This window comes from Sciurus vulgaris, assembly GCF_902686455.1.
Source record: "Sciurus vulgaris genome assembly, chromosome: 7".
NCBI lineage: Eukaryota > Metazoa > Chordata > Mammalia > Rodentia > Sciuridae > Sciurus > Sciurus vulgaris.
Genome location: NC_136467.1, coordinates 126,778,380 through 126,801,931, shown reverse-complemented (window position 1 = coordinate 126,801,931; position 23,552 = coordinate 126,778,380). Strand labels below are relative to the sequence as shown.

Sequence of the window (23,552 nt, the reverse complement as noted above, 5' to 3'; positions counted from 1 at the left end):
GCCAGGAGGATAGAGAAAAGTGTGTAGGACAGACAGAAGAATGGAAAAAAAGATGGCAGGGAAGCTACAGTAAAACAGTTGAATTCTGCCAGGCTAACAGGGGACCAATATGGGAGAAGGATACTTGCAAGCTGACTGATGAACCAATAGCTAGCTAGGATGTTCACAGATTGACAAGTGGTTGGGAGGCGGGCAAAATGGCTGTACCTGGTGGGCGGGGGAGCAGCTTTATACATTACATTCACCCGTTTCTTTTTTTATAAGAAAATCCTTTGCTCCCCAGTTCTTTTTGAAGCCTTCTCTCTCCATCCTGCCTAAGTGACTGGGGTTGGTTTTGCAGGTGAGATGTAAAAAATCCATTCTCCTTCCAGACTTCCAAAGGCAGATGATTTTCATGGACTTCATTTCCTCGATTTGACTGATCCCCTATTTCTACACTAATTGCCTGTCCCCAATTCTGACTTCATTTACCCCTCTAATTCTAGGGAAAAGCGGTGATGACTGATCTGGCTTCTTCGAGCTGGAAGGGGGCAGCGTGGGGCAAGCAGTTTGGAGTTCCCTTTTTAGAAATCGGGTCAATTGAGGGGTTCATGGTAGAGTCTGGCTGGGAAGAGCAGGTTGTAAAGACATCTGGGGATGGGTGCTTCTATGAGAGAAGAACAAAAAGACATGAGTACTGAAATGAGATTGATACACTATAAATGTTGCAGAATCTGGAACATTCCAATGCATATCATAAAGATGACAGAAGTCAATAATTCCTCACCAGGGGGTGGAAGAACTGAGAAGTTGTTCCCATAACAAGGCCTAGCAAAGGCTGGAGAGGACAAGGCCTTTATTTGGGAGCTTTAACATTGTCTAGGTTATCAGGAATGTAAACACAACATTTAGTAGAGATACTAGCAAACATAGATTAAGCCTACCTGTGTCTGTAGGCCTTAAACTGACTAAAAACTTCTGACTCTGGCAGTTTCTCTTGATAGTTATCAGGCACATTTGCCTAAGAATCTCTCTTTTGTAGCTTTTAGTCTTTATTCTAGTGGGCTAACACAAGTGTACATCTTAAGTTACATTTAAGTATTATTTCTTTTAAATGCCCAAGAATGGCTATATTTTGGTTTTAACTGTTTTGCTAGGTGTTTAAGATCAAGCTGGTCAAAGTGACCTGTTCCTGTCTGTGGGAAGCTGAGTTCCCACAGGGGTTACTCATAGAGAACTTAAGAGCAGCTTCTTAGTTCCATTAGTGCCATTGGTTAGGCAGGGTCTTCTCGATGAGGTGGTTTTCCTTGAAAGCATTAGGGGTGTCTCCCTTTTTCCATGACCCTCCTCTGCAGTAGGTGCACTGAGTGGCTTTTCCTCTAGTGGCCTCATCAATCTCCTTGGTCAGGAGGTTGTGTGACTCAGAGTTGCAAAGCTCCTTGGAGAAGTTCTCTGGTTCCCTGGGTTCAGGCTGACTTTGAGGGCAAGACCCAAATATGGACTTTTCTTGACCTCTGTATTTAATCTCAATCTCTAAGTTTGATCTTAACCATCAAGCAAGTCAGTCTCACCAGTCATAAAGTAAGAGTACTGGGCTTTAGCTTCAATGTCTATGACTTTACAGTTATTTACCCCCTTTTAACTAATTGGGGTTTACATTATCTGTTCTATAGGTGATGGCTTACTATTCCAAGTTAATTTATGATGTTTGCTCTTGAAGCAATACTTCTGCAAAATAGTGTTCAGGCAACAATTAGAGTTTACAAGGAAAATACAAAATGGAATCATCAACAGTAAAACACTCAGTTTGTGCAATAGCTGTCTTGAATTTTGGCTGAGTTCCCATTTGAGATCACAGTAATCTTTACAACAAACATCAAACTTTTGAACATGACTTTAAATGAGTTAAAGTCGGGCTTACTTTGGAGCCATTGTAATGTGTAGCAGGGTTGTGAGGCAGAGCCTTATCTCAGGTAACGTGGGGCTTTTCAGTGAGGGGCAAAGGAGTATAAACACAGGTTTTGAAGATTAAGCTGAGATCAGTTGGAGCTCTGTTCTCTGATAGAAATACAAATCTAAAGAGTTATGTCAGCAATCTTTATACATGTGCAATGTTAGGTTCCAAAGTTACTGTAAGTTGGGCAGGAACCAGAGAAGGGAGCTGATGAAACACTGGTTATTTACCCCCTTTTATAGCAAAAGAATTCCTTCCTGCCCAAGAGCTGTGTGCCTGAGATCAACGTACTGCCATAGCAGTTAGGCTTCTTGTGCCCCTGCACAGGAGCACTCCCAGGCACCAGGCATGCCACAGCAATGAGGTCATCAGAGACCCCAATTTCAGTCACTCTTGTTCCATTTTTACTACTGCGCATTACACTCTTTCTTAAATGTCATTTTACATACCCCCTATTGATGACAGGTCCTAAATAGAACATTAAATGATAGGTGTACCATTACAGACAAGTTTAATTTGGAGAACAGCAGCTTGATAAATTTTCTGATTTAAAGGCTTGTATACCTGGAAAATATGAACACATTTAATATACAAAGAATAATGTTTTTAAGTATGTTACTCCATGGAATAACTTTATAAATTAATTAGATGTCGCTAACAAACACATCTGAGTAATCCCATACATATTGACTTTAATTCATTTATCTTATTGTAGAAAAACCAAGATATCAGACAAGTGTACCAACAGTATTTGCCGTCTCTTTCCAGTTGAAGAAAATTCCTAGAAAAATTGATGTTAGACATTTTGTAAACATCAACATTTTATTAGTTTGACCACTTTGAGGCTTGTGAGTTAATTTTAAGGACATTTTACTTCTATTAGTTTAACCAATTTAAATTGAACCTCTTTAAATCACGTGAATTAAAAAGATTTGGATCCATTTTTAAAATTTTAATTTTTATGCACACTTATATTTAACACAAAAGCAAAGGCCTTGTAATATTTATCTCCATTGCAATGTAACGGATGTTCAAAAATAACTCTAGAGTTGGAACAAAAGAACTGATCAAAAATTATTAACCTAGGTATGTAGGATCAAAATTGTGAGCTCAAAAATACAGCATTTAAGAAAAACAAAATCCTAGAAGAAAAATGATAATGGTTATTAATTAAAGCATGAGAAAATGAGAAGGAGAGAAAAGTTGAAAGGGAGAAAAGTATTCTGAGTTGTAGCCCAGGAGAAATTTTAAATGGACACTTTTTTTTTCCTTTGGTTTGAAACTGGTCTCCCACTGCGCCTTCCTCCATTTACATTTCAATGTAACCCTTGACTGAGATCTGAATCTGAAAGGGGCTAATATGTTCTAGCAGAAACTTGATGCTTAGGTCCTTTTAATTTAGTTCTTTTTCTCTTTGTTAGTTTGGCTAGGGGTTTATCAATTTTAATGATTGTTTTTCAAAGAACCAACTTTTCATCTTTTCATTTTCAATTGGTTCTTTTGTTTCCATTTCATTGATTTCAACTCTGATTTTAACTATTTCCTGTCTTCTACTGTTTTGGGTGTTGATTTGTTCTTTTTCTAGGGCTTTGAAGATGTAATCTTAGGTCATTTATTTGTTGAATTTTTATTCTTTTAATAAAAGAGCTCAATGCAATGAACTTTCCTCTTAGTACTGCATTCATAGTGTCTCAGAGATTTTGGTATTTTGTGTTGTTATTCTTATTTACCTCTAAGTATTTTTTCATTTCATCCTTGATTTCTTCTACTATCCATTTATCATTTAATAGTGTATTTTTAGTCTCCATGTGTTAGTTTCCATTTTTTATTTTATCATTGATTTCTAATTTCAGTCCATTATGATGTGATAGAATGCAGGATATTATCTCCATTTTTTATATGTACTAAGAGTTGCTTTGTGGCATAAGATATGGTCTGTTTTAGAGAAGGATCCATGTACTGTTGAGAAAAAAGTGTATCCGCTCATTGATGGATGAAATATTCTATATAATTTGGTTAAGTCTAAATTATTGATTGTTTTATTGAGTTCTATAGTTTCTTTAATTTTTATTTAGAAGATCTTTCCAGTAGTGAGAGAAAATGTATTAAATTAGCTCAATATTATTGTGTTGTGGTACATTTGATTCTTGAAATTGAGAAGGGTTTGTTTGACATACATAGATGCTCCATTGTTTGGGGCATAAATATTTGCTATCGTTATGTCTTGCTGTTGTATGATTCCCTTAAGCAGTAAGAAATGTCCTTCTTTATCCCTTCTAACTTTGGTTTGAAGTCCACTTTGTCTAATATGAGAATGGAAACCCCTGCTTCTTTACACAATCCATATGAGTGACATTTTTTTTCCCATCCTTTCACCTTCAGTCTGTGGATATCTTTGCCTATGAGGTGAGTCTCTTGGAGACAGCATATTGTTGGGTCTTATTTTTTAATCCAATCTGCAAGTCTCTCTTTTGATTGTTGAGTTTAGGTCATTAATATTCAAGGTTATTACTGAGAAATGACTTGTATTCCTGGTCATTTGGGTTTATTTCTGGCTTTCAATTTGATTTAGTTTCTCCTTTGACTATTCCTTTAGTATAATTCCTCCCTTTCCTGGTTTTCGCTTTTATTTTTTCACTTCATCCTTATGGAATATTTCATTGAAAATATTCTTAGCGCAGGCTTTCTAATTGTGAATTCTTTTAACTTTTGTTTAACATGGAATGTTTTTACTTCATCTTCAAATCTGAAACTTAATTTTGCTGGATATAAAATTCTTGGTTGGCATCCATTTTTTTTTTCAGAGCTTGAAATATGTTGTTCCATGACCTCCTAGACTTGAGGGTCTGGGTTGAGAAATCAGTTGAGATCTGAATTGGTTTTTCCGTATACATAATTTGCTTTTTTTCTCATAGCCTTTAAGATTTTATCCTAATTCTTTATTTTATAATAAAGAATTATAATGTGTCTTGGTGTGGATCTGCTGTAATTTTGTACATTTGGGGTCCTATAAGCCTCCTGTATTTGATTTTCTATTTCATTCTTTAAGTTTGGGAAATTTTCTAATATTATGTCTTTGAAAAGATTGTGCATTCCTTTGTTTATATCTCTACTCCTTCTTCTATTCCAATAACTCTTTAATTTGGTGTTTTCATGTTATCCCATAATTCTTGGAGCTTCTGTTCATGGATTCTTACCATCTTCTCTACATGTTCAACTTTATTTTCAATATTAAATATTTTGTCTTCATTGTCTGAGATTCTGTCTTCCAAATGGTTTAGTCTGTTGGTGATTCTTTCCATTGAATTTATAATTTTATTTATTGATTCCTTCATTTCAAGGATTTCTGTTTGGTGTTTTTTCACAATCTCTAACTCTTTATTGAAGTGATCTTTCACTTCCTGTATTTTCTCTTTGATTTCACTCTTTATACCATCCTTTACTTTGCAGATCAGATTAACTACATACATTCTAAACTCCTTCTTGGACATTTCTTCTATTGTGTTGTCAGTGGCTTCTCTTATTGGGGCCTGTGGGTTTGTTTGTGGCATTTTGTCCCCTTGTTTCTTCATGCTGCTTATGTGTTTTGCCATCTGGTTGAAGGGATCTGAGGCAAGACAGATTCTACTCTGTAGACCTATATTATCTCTGAAGATTTCTAGTATCCTGCTTTTAAGAGAGAGACCAATATCAATAGCACCCAGAGCAAAAAAAAAAAAAAAATACAGCCTCAAATCTAATATCTTCCAGCAAGGCATCCACCACCCTCTTGCTATAAACAGCAATGATGAGTTCAATCACTATCCACAAATGGATTTACAATCTCAAATAGTGGACAAAGAAAGAACAGAAACAGTGCAGGACATGGTGTTCACAGGTAGAAAGAGAGAAGCCAGAAACAAAAATCCACAGGAAGAGTGGCAGAGGAACCAATGGAGATTGGCTGTTAGGTGAAGAAAAGGTACAAAGAGATTCGAGGAAGACAGACAAGTGAGAGGAACAACATAAAGAGAAAAAAAAAAAAGAATATACAGCAGAACTGCAAAACATCATGGATATATCACCATCCTCAACAAATTGATGCACAAAAACACCGTCCTCCAAATATGGTGGAAAGAGATACAAGAGAAAAAAAATAAAATAAAATAAATCTCAATGGAAAATTGAACAACTGTTTCTGCCTATGTCCAAAAGCTTCTCAGCCCTGTCTCTGACTTCCCACAGACCACCTGGTTCAGAAAGGCCCTGGCAGACCCAGTCACTATCTCAACAATCTGGGCCTCAGATTTCTGGGGTAAGCCATGTTACAGTCCCAAGATCTCAAGGCACTGAAGTTTGGAGAGAGGCCACCAGGAATGAGCAAACCTGAGAGACAGTAACTGGATGACAGCAACTCACACTCCCAGGAGGAAGACCCCAGGTGCAGCCAAACCCATAGGCACACCGTCACTGAACCTCCAGGTCCTGGCTGGTGTCCCAGACAGGGGCAGTTGTGCCCCAAGATGGCAGTGGCAGCAAACCCACTGGTACCCCAAACAAACCCCAGGTTCTGTGGCCGTCTCAAAATGGATGTGGCTGTGGGCAAGCAAACCAGGAGTCTCCTTGGCAGTGAACCTCTGGGCAGTGGTGGAAGTGGTGGTAGCAGGATTCGGTGGCAGCAGGCAGGGAGTCAGCAGCAGCTGCAGACATTAGTGGGGCATTGGTAGCAGGTGGGACTGCAGGAGAGGTGGCAGTGGCAGCAGCTGTGGCTGCAACTGCATCCAGAGAGACCTCCAGGTGACTCCAGGGAGTGGCCATGGTGGCAGCAGTGTACAAGGCAGGGAGGCCTCGGAGGCAGCATGGAGGGCAGCAGACCTCCAGGTGATGGCGACTGTGACAGCATTGGGGGCAGCAGCGCCTGGAGAAAAGACCTCCGGGCACCTGCTGCAGCAGCGTCAAGGGCAACTGTGCCCTAAGAGAAAACCTCTGGGCAATGGCAGCAGCCCCCGCGACAGCAGCACCCGAGAAAAGACCTCCAGGCGTCTGGGCTTCTGCAGCAGCCATGAGCAGCAGTGGCACCAGAGAATACACCTCCGGGAGCCTACAGCAGGGGCCTCAGGGGCAGCTGCGCCCCGCCCCGCAGAGACCCCCTGGCGATGGCAGCGGTGTCTGTGATATCTGCAGCAGTGATTGGGCGGTGGCGGCAGTGTGGGCAGCCAGAGAACACAGAGGAAACACCCTGTCATTGGTACTTTGATGGGGACTGCATTAAATCTGTATAATGTGGCAATTAAGACTGACAATATTAATTCTGCCTGTGCAAGAACATGGTAGGTCTTTCCATTTCCTAAGGCCTTCAATTTCTTTCTTCAGTATTCTATAATTTTCATTGTAGAGCTCTTTCACCTCCTTGGTTATATTAATTACCAAGATTTTTTTAGGATTTTCTGAATGAGATTGTTTCCCTCACTTCTTCCTTGACTGAATCACTGTTGGAGTATAGAAAATCTATTGATTTATGGCTGTTGATCTTATATCCTGCTACTTTGCTAAATTGATTTTTAAGCTCTAGAAGTCTTCTGGTGGAGTTTTTGGATCTTCTAGATATAGGATCATATCATCAGCAAACAGATATTTTGACTTCTTTGTTCCTATTTGTATCCCTTTGATCTCCTTTTCTTGCCTGATTGCTCTGGCAAATGTTTCAAGGACTATATTTAATAGTAGTGGTAAGAAGTGGACAGCCTTGTCTTGTTCCTGAATTTAGTAGAAATGCTTTTAGTTTTTCCCCATTTAGTATGATGTTGGATTTCAGTTTGTCATAATTGTCCTTTATGATGTTGAAGTAAGTTCCTTAGATCCCAACTTCTCCAGAGTTTTTAACAGAAATATGTGCTGGGGTTTATCAAAGCCCTTTTCTGCATCCATTGAGATGACCATGTGATTTTTCTTCTTAATTCTGTTTAAGTGATGAATCACATTTATTGATTAGCGTATTTTGAACCAACCTTGCACCCCTGAAATATTGTATTATCTTCTTGATGTGCTTTTTGAATGTGGTTTGCTAAGATTTTATTTAGGATTTTTGCATCTATTTCCTCTGGGATATTGGTCTATAGTATTCTTTCCTTAATGTGTCTTTGGTTTAGGTATCAGGGTTTCATAAAAAGTATTTGGGAGCATTCTTTCTCTTTCAATTTCATCAAATAATTTGAGAAAGGCTTGTGTTATTTCTTCTGTAAAGGTCTCATATAACTCAGCCGAGAATCCATCAGGTTCAGGTCTTTTACTTGTTGGATGTCTTTTAATTGTTATTTCAATTTCATTACTTGATATTTGGTCTGTATAGGATTTCTATATCCTCCAGGTTCAATTTGGGCAAGTCATATGTGTCTAAAACTTTGTCCATGTTTTCACCTCTGATCTTGTTGATTGGCTTCTTCTCACTACTTCTTTTAGTTAGTTTTCACTAAGTTTATTTATTTATTTATTCATTTATTTATTTGTTTACTTACTTACTTACTTACTTTGGTACTAGGGATGAAATTCTGGGGCACTTTCCCACTGAGTTACATCCCCACCCCTCTTTCGATGTTTTATTTTGAGACAGAGTCTTGCTAGGGTCTTTCTGAGTTGCTCAGGGCCTTGCTAAGTTGCTGAGGAAGACCCAAACTTGCAATCCTCCTGTCTCAGCCTCCTGAGTCACTGGGATTACAGGCATGCACCAACATGCCCAGCTCATCAATTTTATTTATCTTTTTTCAAAGAACTAACTCTTCATTACAGTGACCCTGGATATTGTTTTCTTATTCCCAACTTCATTGATTTGGGTTCCAATCTTAATTATTTCCTGACTTCTACTGGTTTGGTGGTTAGTTTGTTCTTTTTTCTAAGGCCATGAGGTGAAGTATAAACTTATTTATGTGGGATTTCTCTAAGTTTTTAATGCAGGCACTCACACCCATAAACTTGCCTCCTGGAACTACTTTCATACAGTCCTAGAGATTTTGATATGTTCTACATTTGTTTTCAATCATTTCTGAGAAATGACAGCCATTATAACAGGTATGATGATCCAAATGCTTTAGTATGGAAAGTGCTCAGTAACTCCATTTTTTTTTTTTTTTTTTTTTTTTTTTTTTGTACCATGAATTTTGCCCAGGTGCCCTTAACCACTAAGTATCACAAGGGGAAGAGGAGATAGGGAGACCAAACTCACACTTTTATAAGGAACTTATTCCAGTGAGAGCAAACCCATTCCCATAGGGAGGGCATCATTAATCCATTCATGAGGGCAGAGCCCTCACGACCTACTCACCCCTTAAAATACCACCTCTCCACACTGTTGTAGGATTAAGTTACCAACACATGAACTTTGGGGGAAGCGTTCCAACACACCAGTTCCCACAGCCTTTATAATAGTAAGTTTATCCCAATGCCTGGATGAGTAGATTTTTGAGGCTTTTGTATCAGGTCTCAATCAGCATTATATAACACCAGCCCTCTTAGTATATAGCTTCACATTGAGTGTTCTTCAGCATGCAATCATCATAAAAATAATTTTGGAGATAGTGTTTTCTGTATAAATTCTCCTGTATAAGTTTTTATTCAGAATTAAATCTCAAGGAAAATATTTTTGCTGACATACTAACATATTTTCACTTGTCTGTTAAAACCTATATAATTCATTGTTTCCCTTTTCTCGTTGGCTGACAGAAACCTTAAAAACAGTTGAGTCATTTTTTTATATAACATGGACATAAGATATGATATAACTTGAGTGTGGTTTAAGTTTTTCCCCCAAGGGTTCATATGTTTGGAGCTTGGTCCTCAAGAGTGGCAAAGAGGAGAGGTGGTGGATGTTTAAGAGGTGGACCCTAGAGGAAGTTTGTTGCTATTTCTGGCTTTCTATCTGGTGATGTGATTTCTCTCACCTGTGTTCCTGCCATGGTAGTGTCAACACCCTAAAGTCTTTACCAGAACTGAGCTGATGCCAGTGCCTTGCCATTAAACCTTCAGAATTGTGAGCTAAATAAACCTCCATTCTTCATAAAGTAAACCAGTCTTGGGTATTTTGTTACAGTAATAGAAAATGGACTAAAACAGCATGTACACTTTCCTTCACTTTTTGTTTTGATTTTCTTTCATTTTCATATTAGTAATTAATTTTCATTTAAATTGTATGCATTTTTGGTGGAAAAGGACCATGTAAATATAAATAAAAACTATACCATACATCTTAGCAGTTGTAATGAAAATCAATTATTTTCTTTTGTTTCCCTTTAAACATTGACTTGAATGGACAGTACTCCAAATGTCTATTATGATAGTACATAGAATCAAATGCTACCTCATTTCACCATGGAATCATATTGCACAGGTATAGAATTCAGAATTTTCAGTCTTCAGGAGAAGAAGAGATTCAGGCCCTGGTCATAAGAGAAATCTCCAGGGAAGGTTCTGTGTACATAGAAGGAGAATGTTCTGGGAAAAATTGGGGGGATGATTTTGGAGGGGATCAAGAGGGAGGGTGAATGAAGGGATTGCTGTTCTGAGTTCATCCCCAGAAAATCTAACACATGTTTTAGTGTTTTCTGACCTCTCAGAAGAACTCGTTCTCTTTCTGCATTTACTGTGGACAAAATTCCAAGGCCATAGGCAAGATATTATAACAGTGTTTGAAGAGGGCCATCAGATCCTGAGGGAAAGGGAGCAGTTCCTGTTGGACTTGCTGCATCAAATACTGTAATTTTTATTAATCTAAATATGTCTCTATTTTGCCTCCCCCTCTTTTATTTATCCACATAAAATTTACTAATTTTACACGTAAAGTTAAATACTGTCAATAGTTTAGAATCACAGCCATCATCACAAGACAGATATTCTCTTACCCGAAGGTTCAACAGCCAGCACTGGTACTTTTCCAGGTGAGAGACTGACTAAATTGTATCAAAATTATTTTGCTCCAAACTGTAGTGTGGCTTTTCCATTAGCAAGAGATTTGGAGCAGGAGTGAGGAAAGACATGGTTTTATTGAGTTATTCTAATTTATTGAGTTATTTATAAGTCAATCAGTCAATAGATTTAAAGCCCTAAATTGCAGGAGACTACTGTCCCCTCTTCCTTGGCAAGGGGCGGGGGTGCATTGGTTGGCCATAGAGAAATGAATGCAATAATAAAGCTGGTGTATGTGTGGGAGTTGGGTGCAGGTACCAAAGAAGATAGGAATAGGGAGATAGATAAGAAGATGAGAAGGGGACAGCGTGAGGGAGCTATCTTTCTGGAGGAGTCAGTTGAAGTGAGGAAGAAGTCAAAGGGAAGAAGAGGTGGGTAAGATGGAGCCAATTGAATAACTTTGACAGTTTTCACAATTATACTCACATAATACACAAAAGCTTCAGACAGAGATTCAAAGCCAGATATTTTGATGGTACGAAGCTCATCTCCAGAGACATTCTGGACTATACTGAGCGTGTACTGGGGACCAGACATTGGGTAGAAAGGAGGATAATGAGGTAGGTCATCAGATCCTGGCTGGAGAAGTTAAACAGACATATTAAAGACAGGTAATTATACAAGAAATTAGGGTAACACAAAATGAGTACTACTTCTTGCCTTGAAGTATGTTGTTTGCTATTAGTACATTTTCCCACTTTCTCTATTTTTTATGAGCAACATAAAATTTGGTTTTCTTTTCCCTTCTTCATTTATTGCAGTACTGGGAAATGAACCCAGGGTACACTGAACTCCTGAACTACATCCCCAACCCTTCTTCATTTATTTTGCGATTTTAAGACAGATTATGACTAAGTTACCCAAGCTGGTCTCAAACTTGTGACCTTGTGCCTCAGCCTCTTGAGTAATTTGGATTGGGTGTGCATCCCCATACCCAGGTTGCTTTTCATATTTTGATATTTTTTCTCTATGGTCTTCAAGAATTATATCTTAATTGTGCATTGTAATGTTTAGGTAACATAAACTACATTTGGTTGTCTTATTTAATATTTTTTGCTTGAATTCAGTCCTATCTAATGATAACATTGAGCCCTCAAATTTCTTTCATTTTGTAGTTAGTTTATGGATGGGTAAAGGAGGGGGTGCTGAGCTAGAAACCTTTTTATTGATGGGTTTCCTTGGGTTTTAATTCTGGCCTTAGGTTTGTTTTTTGTTTTTGTTTTTTTTTTAGCATTCTTTGTTTTTGTGAAGGTCCCTCATAACAGGCAGGGACATTGGAGAGGGAACTTAAGTCTAAATTGTGGCGTCTTTCCCCACAACAGTCTAATAATGTGTTGTAGACTAAGGTAGTATGATAGTTAATGGGTCCTGGAGTTGGTTAAAAGCAGACAATATCTAAAATAGGTGAAAAATATTGAATGGCTAAGGAAAATGGTAAGGCAGTTTCCCCCACAAAAATAAATTGCCATATGATCCATTATCTCACTTCTGAATAAATAACCAAAAGAACTGAAAGCGGGATTCCAAATGGACATTTGCATATCCATGTTTATATTTATAGTAGCCAAGACATGGAGCAACCCAAGTGTTCGTCAGTGGAGGAATGGGTGAGGAAAATGTGTGTATACATCCATTGGAAGTAATTCAGACACATGGATGAAACAAGGATATTTTGTTAAGTGGAAATATCAGTTGCATAAAGGAAAAATGCTGTGTAATTCCACTTATATGAGATTACTAACATAGTCAAATTCATAAAAACAGAAAGTAGAGTGGTGGTTGTCAGGAGTTGGAGGAGAGGAAAATGAGAAGTTGTTGTTTATAATAGAGTTTCAGTTGTGCAAGATGGGAAAGTTCTAGAAATTGGCTGCATGACAATGTAAATATACTTAGCCCTACTGAACCATACATTCAGAAATGGTAAAGATGATACATTTTATAATGGAGGCAAAGTCACCTTTACCAATGCTGGCACCCAAGAAGTTATCTATGAATTCTCATCTTCCTTAACTGGGATAATTTTTCCTTTCCTGTAGCTTAATTGCTGAGGTCTACACTTACACTGAGACCCTGAGAGGAAGCCTTCTGGGCACAGACCTTTGGTTTTTTCATTTATCCCCTCTTCTTCTACATCATTCCCAACTCTCTACTTGGTTAGACTGACCTGCTGGGTTTCTGAATCCCTTTAGCTGATTGAAGCAGTATGGTAGTGTCAGGAGTCTCCTGCCCCCTCTCCTTTGTTTCTGAAATGGAAATGATATTTGATCTGTAGTGCAAGAGTTGTAATCACTGACACTTTGATCTTATATTTTCCAGACTCCAGAGTTGTAAGAAATAAATCATGTTTAATTACCTAGTCTAGTTTTTAATCTGCATAAATAGACTAACACATGGTTAAGGAAATAAAAATGCAAGCCATAAAAAGAAAAATATATATGTGTAGGGAAATACCCAGAACATGTTAAAAAAATGCTTACAATAATGCGACAGAAAAGCTTTATAAAAGATTTGAAAAACAGTTCACAAAAGAAGATATGTCAGTCATTAAGAATGAAAGATGCTCACCATTAGTAGTCATCAAAGAAATTCAGATTAAAACCTCAATGGCCTACCACCACACATCAATTAGAATGGATAACATTAAAAACACATGAGATAAAACCATATCTTAACCAAATAAGGAGCAATTTAAAATGTCATTTTCAATGTAAAAATGTCACAAATATAAGAACATGGAAACATGGAAATGTCACAACTCATTTGGAAAACAGTTTCTCAATTACTAGCATAAACAGGTATTTTGTAACCTACTAATCCCACACTAGGGCATTTGCCCAAAGGGTGAGAAAACATATCTACACAGACAGACTTGTACTTAAATGTTCATAGTGATTTCATTCATAATTGACCTCAAATATTAATAATCCACATTATCAACTTCTCAATAGATAAACCAATGGGTAAACCAGGATTTTGGAAATACTCAGCAACAAAAATGAATAATATATTAATACATACAATATATTGGATGAGTTTTGAAATCATTATGCTATACGAGATTGCATACTATGGGACTGCACGTATGTGAAGTTCTAGAATATTTCAAAGTTACAGAGAGAAACAACATGAGTTGTCATTTCAGGTTATAAGTGGAGGAGAAACTCAAATACAAACAGACTTGAGATTTTTTAAGGAAAATTTTGGGTAAAAGAACATCTGTCTTGTGATGATGGCTGGGATTCTAAACTATTAACAATATTTAACTTTACATATAAAATTAGTAAATTTTATGTGAATAAATAAAAGCAGGGAAGGCAAAATAGAGACATATTTAGATTAATAGAACTTACAGTATTCGATGCTAGCAGTCCTGCACTACAGGTAATTTGAAGCTAAGTCCTTCAGGTAATAGTTTCCTATGTTTTACTGGATGTAGGTCAGTGTTAAGTAGATTGTGGAACATTAAAGATATAGATTTTAATTATTACAGCAAAAATAAGAAGTGAATGCCAAAACTAGGCCTAAAAAATCAGGAGAGGAGTTGTAAAACCATAAACAAAAAAAAAAAAATTACTCTAAGGTAGAAAGGAAGGAACAAGAATGAAGAAAAGATTAGATATTTTAAAAATAAGTAGAAGAACAGTAAACTAAATAAAACTGTAAAAGTGATCCAATTATATAGAAAGGAGCTAAAATTCCCATCAAATTTCCCTGAAATTATCAGTTGGATGGAAATAAAGACAGATCACATGATATTGATGTGATTTATTGACAATAGAAACACTTTAAATGCAAAATAAAACCTCAACTTAAAAGTTGAAAGATGGATAAAATTGTCATTTAAGTAGAAAGCGTTAAAAACCTGAATGTTCACATCAGTGTGAAACAAAATAGACCTCGAAATAATGAGTATTATTAGAGACAAGGAGGAAGGTTTTATAATGATAATAAGAAAGAGGAACCTTCTATAATGAAAATAAGTATGTGAATAACTAATTACAGAACTCCAAGGTAGATGAAGGATAAATTAGTAGATTGGAAAAAAGAAATTAACATCAAAAATCACAATATTTGATGATCAATATTTGTCTCCCATTAATAGAAGAAGTACAAGTAAATAGAGTTATAGAACACTTATCTAAATATTATATCCAACAAGAATAAATGAGAAATATTTCACAAGTATAGATGGATCATTCACCAAGACCAGTCATCTCCTAGCCCTAAGACAAGTCTCAACAATTTGAAAATGATTGAACTCATTGAACATATTCTCTGTCTATAATGATATTGAATTAGAAGTTCATGACATTAAAATATCAGGATGACACAAAATATTAGGAAATTAATTGAGGTACTTAAAAATCCACAGATTGAAGAAGGGAACTTAATTTTTTTAATTTAAGAAAACATCAAAATATGAAGGATGCTGCAAACACAGTATTGAAAAGAAAATTTTTAAAGTTTACTGAATAATAAAATTTTATAAACAACTCTGCCAACAAATCAGTTTGATAACTGCTGTAGTATGACTTAACTGTCCCACAGATTTCCATATGTTAAATGCTTAGTTCCTGCTGGGCACTATAGAGAGGTGGTGGAATCTTTAGAGATGGGATCTAGTGAGAGGTCTTTAAGTCATCTAGACAAGCCCTGGAAGGAGACAGTTTGACCCTAGGCCCTTCCTCCTTTTGTCACTTCCTGGCTATGAGGTGAGCAACTTCTCCACCACATACTTCCCATGATGTGCTGCCACAGGCCCAAAGCAGCAGGCCAGCAGATCATGTCTTGCTAAGTTTGGGATATCCTATTCTCAGTACACGGTTATACTTTGAAAATATAAAACATGTCTGCTTTCACAGGTCCACAGCAGAATTTTGCCTCAGGGTGAATTGTCTGTCCCATGTCTGCTTTAGATAATATTTAGATTATACTTTGGACTTCACATTTTAGAAGTGATGTTGGAAAGAGTTAAGACTGTTAGGACCACGGGGGTGGAAGAAATGTATTTTGCATGTGATACAGACATGAATTTAGGGACAAAGGGCAGAAAGTAGTGACAGAATTGTATTCCTTCACCCTAAATTGATATGTTAACACCCTAACCTCCAATGTGACTATGTCTGGAAATCATCTCTCAGGAAATAATTAAGGTTAAATGAGGCCATAATGATAGAACCCTAATCCAATAGTGCTGGTGGTCTTATTTTTAAGAAGAGAGAAATCTCCTCTTTCTTTCCATTCGTAGGTATGGAGACAATATATCTGAGAAAAAAAACAATTTAAGAAGAGTTCAATAAAAACAATTTATTCTGGCTCATGATTCCAGAGGTTTCAGTCCATACTCACTTGGTTCCATCACTGTGGGCAAAGCATGTGGGGGCATGTGGTAGAACAAGTTGCTCACTTCATGGAGGCAGGAAGTAGAGAGAAAGGAGCCAGGGACAACATATACCCTTCAAGGGCATGTCTCCAATGACCTACTTCCTCCAACTAGGCCCCACCACCTCAAGTTACCACCCTCCCCTCATAGCTGATTAACTTTTGAATCCATGAATGAATCAACCAACTGATGAGGTGAGAGTCCTCACAGTCCAATCACCACCCAAAGGCCCCATCTCTGACACCTTTTGCACTGGAGACCAAAACTTGAACATATGAGATTTGGGGACATTTAAATCCAAACTATAACATCGTGTGAGGATGTAAGGAGAAGCAGTTTTATGCAGGACAGAAATAATCCTCTCCAGAAACTCAATCAACCAGAACTTTGATCTCAAACTTTTCAGTTTCTGGAACTGTGAGAAAACAAAATTTCTGTGGTTTAAGTCACTTAGTCTGTGCTGTTTTTTGTATCAGCCCAAGCAGACCAAGATAGATTTTGGTAACAGAAATGAAGTTCTGCTGTAACATACCAAAAATGTAGAAGAGGCTATGGAACTTAGTAGCAGATCAAGGTTGGAAGAGTTCTGAGATACATGTAGAAAAAGCCTACTCTTCCTTGAAAAGACTGTGTGAATGTTTAAAACAATTCTGGTAAAAACTCAGGGGAAAAACCAAAGCTACAGGTAAAGCCTATATGATTCTAGAAAGCATGCATGTCATTATGACAGAATTTTGTTGAAAATATGGCTGTTAAAAGCATTCTGATGGACTCCTCCATTGTCTGCCGCCGCCACTGCAGCTGCAGGAATCGCCGCAGCCCCCAGCCTCGCGCGTCGTCGCTACCTCCTCGGACAGAAATTTTATGAATAAGCATCAGAAGCCAGTGCTAACAGGCCAGCGGTTCAAAACTCGGAAAAGGGGCCCAGAGAGGTTTGCTGCTGAAGGGGACGTGCTAATCTCAGACCTGGATCTCCAGCTCAAGCTGCGTGATGAGCGTGACGCTGATTCACTGTAACTGAGCTTCCAGAGCCAGGAGAGCCCAAGAACTATTGCACAACTGCAGCCGTGACTCCACCAGTAAGCTGGCCCTTGCCATCAGCCTGCAGTTGGGAGCCACAAAGATGTTCCCTAATTCTGAACAGATGAAAAAGAGAAATTCGAACCCACAGTCTTCAGGGATACACTTGTCCAGGGACTTAATGAAGCTGGTGATGACCTTGAAGCTGTAGCCAAATTTCTGGACTCAACAGGCTCAAGATTAGATTATCGTCGCTATGCAGACACACTCTTTGATATCTTGGTGGCGGGCAGTATGCTTGCCCCTGGACACGCATAGATGATGGTGACAAGACTAAGATGACCAACCACTGTGTGTTTTCAGCAAATGAAGATCATGAAACCATCCGGAACTATGCTCAGGTCTTCAATAAACTCATCAGGAGATACAAGTATTTGGAAAAGGCATTTGAAGATGAAATGAAAAAGCTTCTCCTCTTCCTTAAAGCCTTTTCTGAAACAGAGCAGACAAAGTTGGCCATGCTGTCCGGGATCCTGCTGGGCAATGGCACCCTTCCTGCCACCATCCTCACCAGTCTCTTCACTGACAGCTTAGTCAAAGAAGGCATTGCAGCCTCGTTTGCTGTCAAGCTTTTCAAAGCCTGGATGGCAGAAAAAGACGCCAACTCTGTTACCTCTTCCTTGAGAAAAGCCAACTTAGACAAGCGGCTGCTTGAACTCTTTCCAGTAAATAGACAGAGTGTGGATCATTTTGCTAAATACTTCACTGACGCAGGTCTGAAGGAGCTTTCAGATTTCCTCCGAGTCCAGCAATCCCTGGGCACCAGGAAAGAACTGCAGAAAGAGCTCCAAGAGAGACTGTCTCAGGAATGCCCAATCAAGGAGGTGGTGCTTTATGTCAAAGAAGAAATGAAGAGGAACGATCTTCCAGAAACAGCAGTGATTGGACTTCTGTGGACCTGTATAATGAATGCTGTTGAATGGAACAAGAAGGAAGAACTTGTTGCAGAGCAAGCTCTTAAGCACCTGAAGCAATACGCTCCCCTGCTGGCTGTGTTCAGCTCCCAAGGTCAGTCAGAGCTAATCCTCCTCCAGAAGGTTCAGGAATACTGCTATGACAACATCCACTTCATGAAAGCCTTCCAGAAGATTGTGGTTCTCTTTTACAAAGCTGATGTTCTGAGTGAAGAAGCGATATTGAAGTGGTATAAAGAAGCACATGTTGCCAAAGGCAAAAGTGTTTTCCTTGACCAGATGAAGAAATTTGTTGAGTGGTTACAAAATGCAGAAGAAGAATCCCAATCAGAAGGTGAGGAAAATTAAAGGGCCGACAAGCACAATACCTAGGTTACCACACACACTCTCTGACTGGGAACCTGACTCATTTGGGAAGAGAAACTTGGCTTCAGTTTTCACAAAAGAAAAAAAAATAAATAGGATAGGCTTCCCTTGTGCAAAGGGGAAATGGTTTCTGTTCTTGTTTTGTTTTAAATGGAGCCCTGAGGCATTGCTACGATACTTGGGACTCTACCTCTCACTCACTGTATGCTAACTTAAAGCCATTCAACCAGGAGTCCAGTAGGAATCTGAAACTCAATACTCAGCAGACTCCTCTTTTTTAGCTGTATTTTTCAAGTACTGTGTGGTGAACGCCCCACTGGTGTCTATTACAGGGCCACTTTGGTAGTTGTATATCTGCTCGTGTATGTGATTTGACAAACCAGTTTTTTAAAATAAATGGCTTTTTAAAAAAGAAAAAAAAGCATTCTGATGAGGTCTCAGTGGAATTGAGAACTCTGTTATTGGAAGCTAGAAGAGAGGTGATCTTTGTTATGTGTGTCTTTGTTACAAGCCAGGAAGAGAGGCTTCACCTGGAACTAAATCACCTGGCAGCTGGATCTGGGACTTTGAGCCCCCAGAACTGTAAGAAAACACATTTCTATTGCTTAAGCCACCCAGTCAAATGTGTTTTATTATGGCAGCCCAAGCTGAATACCATACACATTACTCACAAAATGATTATTCACTCTCTGTTGGGTTACATAAAGTTACATAAAATAACAATGTAAAAGATGTGCCCATTAGGTAATCCAGAATACTGTGAAGTAAGAGTGACCTAAGAAGGATTCTCAAAGAAAGAGGAAATTTGGCTAAGGGTGGGTGGAATATATATGTGAAAAATAAATACATATCTGTCTTGCAGGGGCTCAGACCCAGGGAGCAGAATCAGGATCCTGGTAGGTGGCAGAAGATATTGAGGCATGGTTGGAATAGTAGACATTCTTTATTCAGAGGGAGTAATAGCTTCTAGCCAGTCCCAGTCTCCAGCATCAGCCCCCAGCCACTTGCATCTAGCCCCACTGAGCCATTTCTATAGACCTTTTTTATATGCAGGCCAGACAAAGAAGGCACATTGCCAATACTACTTAAGTGGGTACATGTTCACAAGCAAATGTTTATGAACTTTATTACATATGCTGAATCATGGTGCTTTGACCTTAGTTACATACTAAAACACAGCTAGCCAGAAGCCTCAGTGACAGAGCCTAACAATGGCCATTTTGGGTCTTCCCTAAAACAACCTCACTAACAAACAAAGCAATGGAAATTTATACAAGAGTGACAGATTTTTCCACTGATGTACTGAATCAAAGAAGAAAACATCAACAGCCTTTGGTGTTGGAGATGAAGTGGGGAAACAGCCACTCACAATTGGTGGCATTGTAAACTGGTTCAACTCATCTGGAGAGCAACCTAATATCTATTAACTTATAATTACATATTGTAATATACAATTAGCTATAATGACTCATTGGCATCATATTTCTTTTTCTAGGCAATATCCTCTGAAATGCTCTCATGAATCTGCAAATACAGTATGTACACACTACAAGTCAGAGGTAACCTAAACAGATCCATAACATTTAACAAAATTTCAATGAAATTTTCAGGTAAAACCTTTCCACACCAGATCATCTGGTGAATTGATAAACCCAAAGAGGCATTTCCATACTGTGGAATAATATTCAGCAATAAGAAAGAACAAAGTACTGATACATGATACAACATGTGTTAACCTCCAAAACATTATGGTAGGGCTGAATGCAGCTCAGTGGTAGAGTGCTTGCCTAGAATTATGCAAGACCAGGTTCAATCCCCAGCATTCCACATGCACATGTATGCATGGACACACACACACTCACACGCACACACATTATGCTAAGTGAAAAAAGCCAAACAAAATAGATCACATACTACATGCTTCCATTTATATAAAATGTCCAGTAAAACAAATCTATAGAATTCAAAAGCAGATTACTGTTTGCCTAGCCCTGGAAGTGGGTACAGGGAAAATGGGCATGAGAAATCTCTTAGTGTAATGGAATTATTCTGTAATTGTATTTTGAAGATAGTTGCATAAATCTATACAATTTGTTTAAATTTGAAATTATTCACATAAGAAATTATGAAACTTTGGACTGACATTTCTCATGAATTCTTGGTAAAAATATCAACAAATCAAGTTTATCCTAAACTATAAATTGGATAAATATTTAAAAATAAATTCTTATTTACCATATTAATAAGACAAGGGAGAATAACCACAAGATCATCTCCTTGAAGAAAGAGCTTTATAAAAATTCAAAACCTATTCTTGACTGAATCTTTTTGGAAACCTCTTCAATCTAATAAAGGCATCTCTGAAAAATCTACAGCTAACAATGTACTTTATGGTGAGGGTGCTTTTTACTTAAGATATTGTGTTAGATTTGTATTGCTATAACCATCGATATGAGATAAATCAACTTACATCAATTTACCTAAGATAAATCAAATTAAATGAGGATGGGTTTATTTTGGATCACTATTTCAGAGGTGTCAGCCTATAGTTACTTGATCCCACTGCTTTGGGCCTGTGGAGTACATCACAGCAGGAGCGTGTGACAGATGAGGCCTTCATCTCTTGATGCCAGGAAACAAAGAGAAAGAGTAGGGGGCCAAGGTCTCAGTATCTTCTCCAAGGGCACACCCCTAACAAACTAACTTCCTTGCAGTGGGTTCCACTTACTAACGCTTCCACCACCTCCTGTTAGACTGGTGATCAAGCCTTTGGCATATTGGGGGTCATTCAGGATCCAAACCGTAACTCATAGGCAAGTATCTTGACTCTCACCTCTTCTGTTACACACTGTAACTCAACATCTTAGCCAGAGTCTTCAGGCAAGAAATAGAAATAAAAGGGTGAAATAAAATGGGCTCAGACCTAAGTGACAAGTTCAGAATCCCAACAGGTGGAAGAAGATGTAAGATGAAGTTAGTAGACAGGCTTTATTCAAGGTGGTAGGCAGCAGTCTCTAGCCAGCCCCCATCTCTAGCTTCAGCCCCTGGCCAGTTTTATTTAGCCCCCTGAGTATTCTCCACAGGCTTTTATTTTTAAACATTCAGGACAGACAAAGAAGACACAGGTTACATCAGTGGGCATATGCTCACAAGCAAATGTTTATGACCTTGAGCACATAGTCTGAATCAGAGTGCTTATGACCTTGACTGCACACTGAAAACATAGCCCACCAGAAGCCTCTGCAAGGGGGCCTAACTAGAGTCATTTGGGGCCCACAATATAATGGGATATAGATTGTAAAGATTATATTTCAATTTATAGATTATGAATTGTCTTATGTTGCATGTGACATGATTGATTACATAGAAAATCCTAAAGCAAAGAAAATTCCTAGAATAGATGAATTTAGAACATTGAAAAATACAAAGTCAATTGTATTTCCACATACCAGCAATGTAATATTTGAAAAATGACAATAATTAAATTCTATTTATAATAATGTTGAAATACAATATTTAGGTAGCCATTCTTAAAATCTAGGTAACTGTTTTAGTCAGATTTTTTGCTCCTGACTAAAGGACCAGACAAGAACAAAAGTTTATTTAGGGGTTCACAGATTCAGTGGTCTCTGTCCATAGAAGGCTGACTCCATTCCTCCAAGCTCCAGCTGAGGCAGCACATCACAGCAGAAGAGGGTGGCAGAGGAAGTCAACTCAGGATATCATATCAGGAAGCAGAAAGAGAGTTTTGCTCAACAAGGACAAAGTAAATACCCCAAGGGCATACCCCCAGAGACCAACCTCCTCCAGCCACACCCTACCTGCCTACAGTTACCATTCAGTTAATCCTTATCAGGTAATTAATTCACTCAATAGGTTAAGATTCTCTTAATCCAGTCATTTCACTTCTAAACCTTCTTTCACTGTCTCACATAAGAACTTTTGGGGGCACCTAATGTTTAAACCATAACAGAAACATTTTACACTAAAATCTATAAACCATCATTAAGAGAAAGTAAAGAAAAACTAAATAGAAATACTATAGTCAAGGATTAGAATGGCTGATATTGACAAAGTATCAGTTCTCTCACAATTGATCTATCAATTAAATGCAATGAAAATCAAACAGGTTAAGTTTTTTTAGAAACTGACAAGCTGAATTCTATAATTAGTATAAAAGTGATAAAACTTTGAATAATCAAAATGATGTTTTACTTGGAAGATACACACTATCTGATTTCAAGATTTACTACCATATGCAAGTAGTAGAAACTAAGAGGCCCTGGCACAGGATAGTCTACATGACTAGTACAGGATAAAGATGCACAACTAGAACTGCACACCCAAGCTGATGGAAAGGGATTCAAGGAATCCAGTGGGGAGAGGATCATCTTTTCAACAAATGGAGGTGAACAATGAGACACGGAGAGAAGAACAAATACCTGTACAAAAACAGTTTGAAATGAATCACAGACCTGAATATAGAAGATACAATTATTAAGCTTCTAAAACAGCACTCGCCAATAAAAGTACAATTTGAACCACAAATGTGAGCCACAGATGTGGTCCTAAGTTTTCTAGTACATATTTTAAAGTAAAAAGTAATGGATGAAATTAATTAGTATTTTATTAAATACTTAGTACATTCAAAATATAATTTCTGCATGAAACCAATAAAAAAGAGTGTTGACAAGATGTTGTGCATTTTCTCATACTTACCCTTTCTCCTTATTACTGTTTGGAGAATCTGAGGATCAGAAAGACCTCTATTTTAGATCCTGCCAGGTGGTGACTGTCCTCCAGTTCCAGGGACTCTGGCACTTGCTGAACACGTCAGATTCACTTACACCTCAAACTCAGTACAGAGATGGAGTTGGACTGGGACCTCACCTCAGCCCTTTCCCTCCTCTCCTAACCTTCTTCCAAATACCAGGAATTTCAG

At 38.0% G+C, this 23,552-nt stretch overlaps 1 pseudogene across 1 annotated transcript; it reads left to right on the top strand.

Annotated features, from left to right (window-relative positions):
* Positions 1–17,026: 17,026 nt before the first annotated feature.
* Positions 17,027–18,734, top strand: LOC306666648 (eIF5-mimic protein 1-like; annotated as a pseudogene). Its single transcript, XR_013766718.1, has 2 exons — positions 17,027–17,172; positions 17,395–18,734. The product of XR_013766718.1 is annotated as an eIF5-mimic protein 1-like (transcript).
* The last annotated feature ends 4,818 nt before the right edge of the window (positions 18,735–23,552 follow it).